An 8,388-nucleotide genomic window follows, 5' to 3' on the forward strand; every position below is an offset into this window, starting at 1 on the left:
TGGGAGAGTACTAGGAGGAGTTTCAGTGATTTTCTTACTCAGCTGGCCCACTTGTGCCTCCAGATTTCTAATGGAGGACCTTGTTTCACTCATGAAACTTAAAGTGGCCTTAGACAGATCAGAGACAAAGTTTGCTAAGTTAGAGGTACTCTGCTTAGAATTCTCTGTTTGTTGCTGACAAGATGATGGAAAAGGCTTGCTATTGCTAAACCTGTTTCTTCCACCATTATTAAAGCCTTGTTGAGGCTTTTGTTGATCCTTCCATGAGAAATTTGGATGATTTCTCCATGAAGAATTATAGGTGTTTCCATAAGGTTCACCCATGTAATTTACCTCTGCCATTGTAGGGTTTTCAGGATCATAAGCTTCTTCTTCAGAAGATGCCTCTTTAGTACTGTTGGATGCATTTTGCCATCCATTCAGACTTTGAGAAATCATGTTGACTTGCTGAGTCAATATTTTATTCTGAGCCAATATGGCATTCAGAGCATCAATTTCAAGAACTCCCTTCCTCTGAGGCATCCCATTATTCATGGAATTCCTCTCAGAAGTGTACATGAACTGGTTATTTGCAACCATGTCAATAAGTTCTTGAGCCTCTGCAGACGTTTTCTTTAGGTGAATGGATCCACCTGCAGAATGGTCCAGTGACATTTTAGAGAACTCAGATAGACCATAATAGAATATATCTATCATGGTCCATTCTGAAAACATGTCAGAAGGACATCTTTTGGTCATCTACTTATATCTGTCCCAAGCTTCATAGAGGGATTCACCATCTTTTTGTTTGAAGGTCTGAACATCCACTCTAAGCTTGCTCAGCTTTTGAGGAGGAAAGAACTTAGCCAAGAAGGCCGTGACCAGCTTATCCCAGGAGTCCAAGCTATCTTTAGGTTGAGAGTCCAACCATGTTCTAACTCTGTCTCTTACAGCAAAAGGGAAAAGCATGAGCCTGTAGACTTTAGGATCTACTCCATTAGTCTTAACAGTCTCACAAATCTGCAAGAAATTAGTCAAGAACTGGTAGGGATCTTCTGATAGAAGTCCATGAAACTTGTAGTTCTGTTGCATTAGAGCAACTAATTGAGGTTTCAGCTCAAAATTGTTTGCTCCAATGGCAGGAATTGAGATGCTTATGCTTCTTCCATCAAACTTGGACGTAGGTGACGTTAGGATTTTTGCCAGTAAAGAATGTCATAAAAACAGTCGCGTTGTAGATATAGTCTCTAAACCGACAAAAATCCCTTCGTACAAAAGTTTTGGTTGTCACAAGTAACAAACCCCTTTAAAATTGATAACCGAGTATTAAACCTCAGGTCGTCTTCTCAAGGAATTGCAGGGAGGTATGTTCTTATTATTGGCTATGGAGATTGTAAATTGGGGGTTTTTAAAGTATGAGATAAAAAGCAACAATAGTATATAGCAGAGGAAATAAAATAATAGCAATAAAAATAAACTCTTGGCATGGTATTAAGAACTGGAGGTCCTATCCTAGTTATCCTTATCAATTGTGATGAGAATTGGATTCTTCCCCCACTTTGTTAACCTCTAACTATGAAGGTAAGTTAAGTGGATGAATTCCAATTTTCAATCAACAATGAGTTTAATAACTCTAGCTAGAGTCACCAATTATTTAACCACAGCCAAGAATGTAAAAAGCTAAATTAAAATTATAAATATCTAAAATACCTTCAATTCATTCAAAGCAGTAAAATCTAACATGGAAAATATTCATAAGCCAATTGGGCAACAGAAAAATCCAAATTATTTATATCAATAAAAAAAACAATCATCAATATGAAATATCTCAAATAACATTAATTAAGAAAATCAATCTAAACATGGAACATTGAAAATAAATAAAAATAAAGAACCTGGGATTGAGAGTCACTCCTAAAACTAAGAGAAGTCCAAATCCTAAGAGAGAGAGAGAGGAGAGAACCTCTCTCTCTAAAACTACATCTAAAACATAAAAGTGAATTATGAGTGCATGATTATGAATGGATGCATTCCCCCACTTTATAGCCTCTAATCTGTGTTCTCTGGGCCGAAAACTGGGTCAGAAACAGCCCAAAAATCACTTCCAGCGTTTTCTGGTCCGTTCAGGTCGCGGAAAAGTGTCGCGGCCGCATGGCTCACGCGGCCGCGCGGGTTGCGTTCCTGCTAGGTCACGCGTCCGCGTGACCCACGCATTTGCGTCGCCTGGCGTCCGGGCAGTTATGGCAAATTATATATCAAATCGAAGCCCCGGACGTTAGCTTTCCAACGCAACTGGAACCGCGTCGTTTGGACCTCTGTAGCTAAAGTTGTAGCCGTTTGAGTGTGAAGAGGTCAGGCTGGACAGCTTAGCAGTTTCTCCAACTTCTTGTATTCCTTCCACTTTTGCATGCTTCCTTTCCATCCTCTGAGCCATTCCTGCCTTGTAATCTCTGGAAACACTTAACACACATATCAAGGCATCTAATGGTATAAAAGGAGAATTAATATTAATAAAATTAAGGTCAAAGAAGCATGTTTTCAATCAAAGCACATAATTAGGAAGGCAAATACAAACCATGCAAATAGTATGAATAAGTGGGTGAAGAGTTGATAAAATTCACTCAATTAAGCACAAGATAAACCGTAAAATATGGGTTTATCAACCTCCCCACACTTAAACAATAGCATGTCCTCATTCTAAGCTCAAGAGAAACTATAAAGATGAAGAGGAATGGTAAGAATGTATGAAATGCAACCTATAAATGCAACTACATGCTAAAATGTTTCTACCTACTTGGTTAAAAATAAATAAGTTCCTTACGACAAAAATAATTCAAATTCCACTAATTCAAATCATATAAAGTAAAGACAAGTAAACTTGTAAGAAGATAGCTCATGAAAGCAGGGAACATAGAATTAAGCACTAAACCCTCACAGGAAGTGTATATGCACTCTAATCTCTCAAGTGTATAGGGTTAATCACTCTACTCTTCTCTAATCATACTTTCTAAACCTTGTTCTTCATTTAACCAATCAACAATTATTTAGCATACCAATTCAAACATCATGAGGTCTTTTGTTAAGGTTGTAATGGGGCCAAGGTAAAGGTAGGGGTATATATAAGGCTAAGTGAGCTAGTAAAGTGAATCCTTGATTAGTTCAAGATCTCACCTAACACATACATACTTTATAAAATTTAAAATGCTTTACCTAGCTACCCAAATTTTCCCACTTTTTGTATTACATGCTCATGTATCAAACTTATTTTGTTGAATTTTGTCCCATGTGTATTGATTCTTTTTATTTTGCATTTTAGGGTAATATTTTTTTTTTGTATCCCCTTATTTAATTACTTAATATTTTTTTTCAATGCACATGGTAATTTAATTATTTTGATTTCACATGAGCATGCTTCCCAAATTTTCAAATAACTTATTCAATTTAATTCCCTACTTTTTTCATATCATCACATGTTCCCATAAAATTCCCCACACTTAAATTATACACAATATCTGTCTTAAGCTAACCAAGGATTCAACTTGGGATTTTTACTTTGTTTTTCTGCTTAAGGCTAGTAATATGGTTATAAAACAAGAGGGGATTTAAAAGCTCAAGGGGGCTAACAAGGATGATGTAAAAGGTAGGTTAATTTTGGGATAAGTGAGCTAGAATCAAACAATGGCCTCAATCATATGCAAGCATGCAAATACATTAAATATTGGACATATAGAATGGAACAAAATAAAGATTACAATCATAGAGAAGTGAACACACAAGAATAAAAATTTATGGTTAAATAATGTAACCATGTAATTAAGCTCAAATCTTACAGGTTATGTGTTCTTTGGCTCAAAAACCATGTTCCAATTACAACTTCAAACAAATTTTTAACATAAAAATTTTCAATTTAAATAAGTGAAAATTTTTTTTCAAAAATAGGGTCTTAAAAGAAATTTATTATTTTAACCAAGTAGTAGCTAAATGCATAAAATCAAACAAATATGTAACTAAACATGCAAATGCAATAATGAACAAACAAATAAAATAAAATATTGGTGTTGAGTCAAGAAGTAACTAACCCATGGAGATCGGTATCGACCTTCCCACACTTAAAGATTGCACCGTCCTCGGTGCATGCTGAGATGTGCAGGTGGACGGGTTGCTCCAACTGATGCTTTTCTCATCAAGGAATGTGCGTAGGAACTTGTTTGTCTCTCCCATGTAAACGTCTTCCGGTCTCTTCCTGGTGGCCATCCTGAAAGAAAAAAGGAAGGAAAGTAACCCAAAGCAAAGATAGAAAACAAATAAAACAGGGGTTGGTTAATGCCAAAAATAAGGGTCTCAATTACATGGTAGCTACAACATGCAAGTGAGAAAATAATAGAAGGACATGGCAAATCAAGAGTGCAAAAAGTTGCAACAATAGGGAAGAGAGAAGGAATATAAATTCATGTCAATGCAAAAGTATTATAGGTATAAAAGATTGGCATTGATTTAAATAATATTACTCAATCAGAATTAAACAAGTCATGAAGCACCAGGAAAATACCAGAAAAGATGTAACAGTTGAATAAGAATATTTGAACACCAATAATAACTTTTAGAAAAATAAAATTTGCAATGAATGAAAGTATGCAAATAAATTAAATAAAATAAAATGAAAGTGAAAAAGAATAAGAAGTAGAAAAAAGAAAGTGAGAAAGGAGAGAGAAGGAAAAAATTAGGATTAGAAGAGAAAAGATAAGAAAATTGGCACTAATCTGGATAGGTTGTGCGACGCTGGCGAGGCGGTCGCATGGGTGACGCGGTCGCGTGGTGCGCGATAAGGTTGGGCGACACAGACACGTGGGGCACGCGATCGCGTGACTCGATTTGTGCTAGTGGCGCGAGTGCAGCCTCGCGGCCGCACAACTCTCTGTTCAAAACGTTAGTATTGCCAAAATCCAGGGTGACACGGTCGCGTGGTCGACGCGATCGCGCGGGTGGCCTTATTTCCAATATGACGCGGACGCGTGGGTGACGCGTTCGCGTGGCAGGGCTTGTGCTACTAGCACGGGTCCAGCCCAATTCCAGCTCAACTTTCGGCCATACACCCTTTTTACGTTGATTTCAGGTCACGCGGCCGCGTGGGTGACGCGGTCGCGTGGGAGGATAATTTTCCAAATGACGCGGACGCGTCATCGACGCGTTTGCGTGGAGTCAATTTGTGCTAATAGCGCGCCTCCAGCCCTGTTCCTGCGAAACTCTCTGTTCATATTAATATTGTCTCTCATCTCCTTGCGACGCGGAGGCGTCGCTGATGCGGTCGCGTCACGTGCTCGTTTTTTTTTTTATAATCTGAAAAATGCAGAATGCAGTTTTAATATGAATGTGATGCAAAACTCCAGGTTCAATATAACAAAATAAAATAAAATTCAAAAAAAAAATAAAACTAAATAAAAATGAAAAAGGACGATCATACCATGGTGGGTTGTCTCCCACCTAGCACTTTTAGTTAAAGTCCTTAAGTTGGACATTTGATGAGCTTCCTGCTAGGGTGGCTTGTGCTTGTATTGATCCAGGAATCCCCACCAATGTTTGTACTTCCAATAGCCTCTGGGATCCCAAACAAGGCGCAGAAAGCCTTCAAGCAAGTTAAAGCAAGTGACAAGGCCCCAAGAGTGGTGATTGGTAGAATAGATTCCGGGGTCCCAGACCTTGCCTTTACACCCGTCTTTTGGTTGAGCAATATTGTTCCATCCGGGTGGCAAGCAGTCTGAATTCTCACGTAAGCGGCCAAACAACTTCCTAGACCCATTCAGTTGAGCTCTATACCAACCTTTACGTTTAAACTTAAAGCTTCCAACCATGATGAACCTTGCAGGACAATTCTTACCACTGACCATCTTCCTCTTGCTCTTAATGCCGCAAAGAGCTCTAAGTTGACCATCCGTCTCAAGTAGCCCATATTCAAGTGGGATTAGAAAGCTATGGGATATGAATTTAACCCACTTGAATGTTGTGAAGGATGATGGCGACTTAGGGGGAGGTATCTTTAATGAAATTGCAAGCTCCACTCCCTTGTGCTCTTCTCTGATAATTACCACCTCTTTGCAAACTTCTTCAATTTCAACCTCTTCCTCTTGGTAGCTCTCTTTTAATTCAATCTCCTTTTCATTGCTTTCCAAGGGCATGGGAGGTTGTGCTTCTTCTTCTTAAATCTTCATCTCTTGATCAACTTCTTCCAAGTCTTCAACTGTGATATGCATTGGAAGTTGTACACCCTCCTCAGCATCAATTTCAACCGTCTTGGAAGAAGGCTCGATGTCTTGACTTTCCCATGGAGGTTCTACATCTCCTAAGTCTTCAACCACTTCTTCTTCTTCTTGAACAATGACAGCTTCTTCTACTTGTTCTAGTACGAATTCATTCTCTGTCTTGTTCACTGGGGTTTCTGGTATCTCCTTCATGCTACGCTCTTCACTAGACTGTCCACATGGGGTTGTGGCTGATCCTTGTGTATTTAAGCGTCTAGAAGCCCATTGAATTAATACTTGCCCCAGTTGTTGAGTGGTTGCCTGAAATCAATCCATTGTTTCCTTGAGACGATCCTTTGCCTCTTGATGCACTCGGTTTTCATAAATAGGATCATAATGCTCTTGGATTGATGGATATGGAGATGGTGAATATTGAAGTGGTGGTTCTTGTGAGTAGTTAGGTTGGAATTGGGGTGGTTCTATATATGGTTCATATGGCTCATAAGGTGGTTGGTATGGTGGTTGAGGGTTAGGGTCATATGGAGGTGAATGGCAGAAAGGGGCTTGTGAGTTTTGTGGGTTGAGGTTGTGTTGAAAGGATGATCTCTGAGCATAGGGTGGGGTTTGTTGGCAGCTACAAGGTGGTCCACCATATCTATCAGCTTGGGATGCATTGTAGCCTGGTCTTTGTCCATGATATCTAGGATGGTGCTGTTGCCTAAAGGGTTGATTAGATCCTCTTGGCTCCATCCATCCTTGATTGGTCTGACCTTAATGCATATTCCTGCTGTGATTTCTATTTCCTTCAATAAAGTTAGAACCAAACTCAAAGCGAGAGGGGTGAGAATTCATAGTAGTTATCAGAAATAAAGGGGAAAAAGGAGAAACAAATAAACAGGTAAAAGAAAAATATTTTTTTTTTAGAAAAATAATTACAATAACCAATAATAAGGCACACGTTTGCAATTCCCCGGCAACGGCGCCATTTTGACGTTAGGATTTTTGCCAGTAAAGAATGTCATAAAAACAGTCGCGTTGTAGATATAGTCTCTAAACCGACAAAAATCCCTTCGTTCAAAAGTTTTGGTTGTCACAAGTAACAAACCCTTTTAAAATTGATAATCGAGTATTAAACCTCGGGTCGTCTTCTCAAGGAATTGCAGGGAGGTATGTTCTTATTATTGGCTATGGAGATTGTAAATTGGGGGTTTTCAAAGTATGAGATAAAAAGCAACAATAGTAAATAGCAGAGGAAATAAAATAATAGCAATAAAACTAAACTCTTGGCAAGGTATTAAGAACTGGAGGTCCTATCCTAGTTATCCTTATCAATTGTGATGAGAATTGGATTCTTCCCCCACTTTGTTAACCTCTAACTATGAAGGTAAGTTAAGTGGATGAATTCCAATTTTCAATCAACAATGAGTTTAATAACTCTAGAGTCACCAATTATTTAACCACAGCCAAGAATGTAAAAAGCTAAATTAAAATTATAAATATCTGAAATACCTTCAATTCATTCAAAGCAGTAAAATCTAACATGGAAAATATTCATAAGCCAATTGGGCAACAGGAAAATCCAAATTATTTATATTAATAAAAAAAAACAATCATCAATCTGAAATATCTCAAATAACATTAATTAAGAAAATCAATCTAAACATGGAACATTGAAAATAAATAAAAATAAAGAACCTGGGATTGAGAGTCACTCCTAAAACTAAGAGAAGTCCTAATCCTAAGAGAGAGAGAGAGGAGAGAACCTCTCTCTTTAAAACTACATCTAAAACATAAAAGTGAATTATGAGTGCATGATTATGAATGGATGCATTCCCCCACTTTATAGCTTCTAATCTGTGTTCTCTGGGCCGAAAACTGGGTCAGAAATAGCCCAGAAATCACTTCCAGCGTTTTTTGGTCCGTACAGGTCGCGGAAAAGTGACGTGGCCGCATGGCTCATGCGGCCGCGCGGGTTGCGTTCCTGCCAGGTCACGCGTCCGCGTGACCCACGCGTTCGCGTCGCCTGGCGTCGGGGCAGCTATGGCAAATTATATATCAAATTGAAGCCCCGAACGTTAGCTTTCCAACGCAACTGAAACCGCATCGTTTGGACCTCTGTAGCTAAAATTGTAGCCGTTTGAGTGTGAAGAGGTCAGGCTGGACAGCTTAGCAG

The 8,388-nt window shown here is 38.7% G+C and overlaps 1 non-coding gene across 1 annotated transcript; it reads left to right on the top strand.

Annotated features, from left to right (window-relative positions):
* The first annotated feature begins 712 nt into the window (after positions 1-712).
* On the top strand, positions 713-816 carry LOC112793252 (small nucleolar RNA R71). Its single transcript, XR_003197955.1, has one exon. It is a non-coding gene; the product is annotated as a small nucleolar RNA R71 (small nucleolar RNA).
* The last annotated feature ends 7,572 nt before the right edge of the window (positions 817-8,388 follow it).

This window comes from Arachis hypogaea, chromosome 3 (assembly GCF_003086295.3).
Source record: "Arachis hypogaea cultivar Tifrunner chromosome 3, arahy.Tifrunner.gnm2.J5K5, whole genome shotgun sequence".
Classification (NCBI taxonomy): Eukaryota; Viridiplantae; Streptophyta; class Magnoliopsida; order Fabales; family Fabaceae; genus Arachis; species Arachis hypogaea.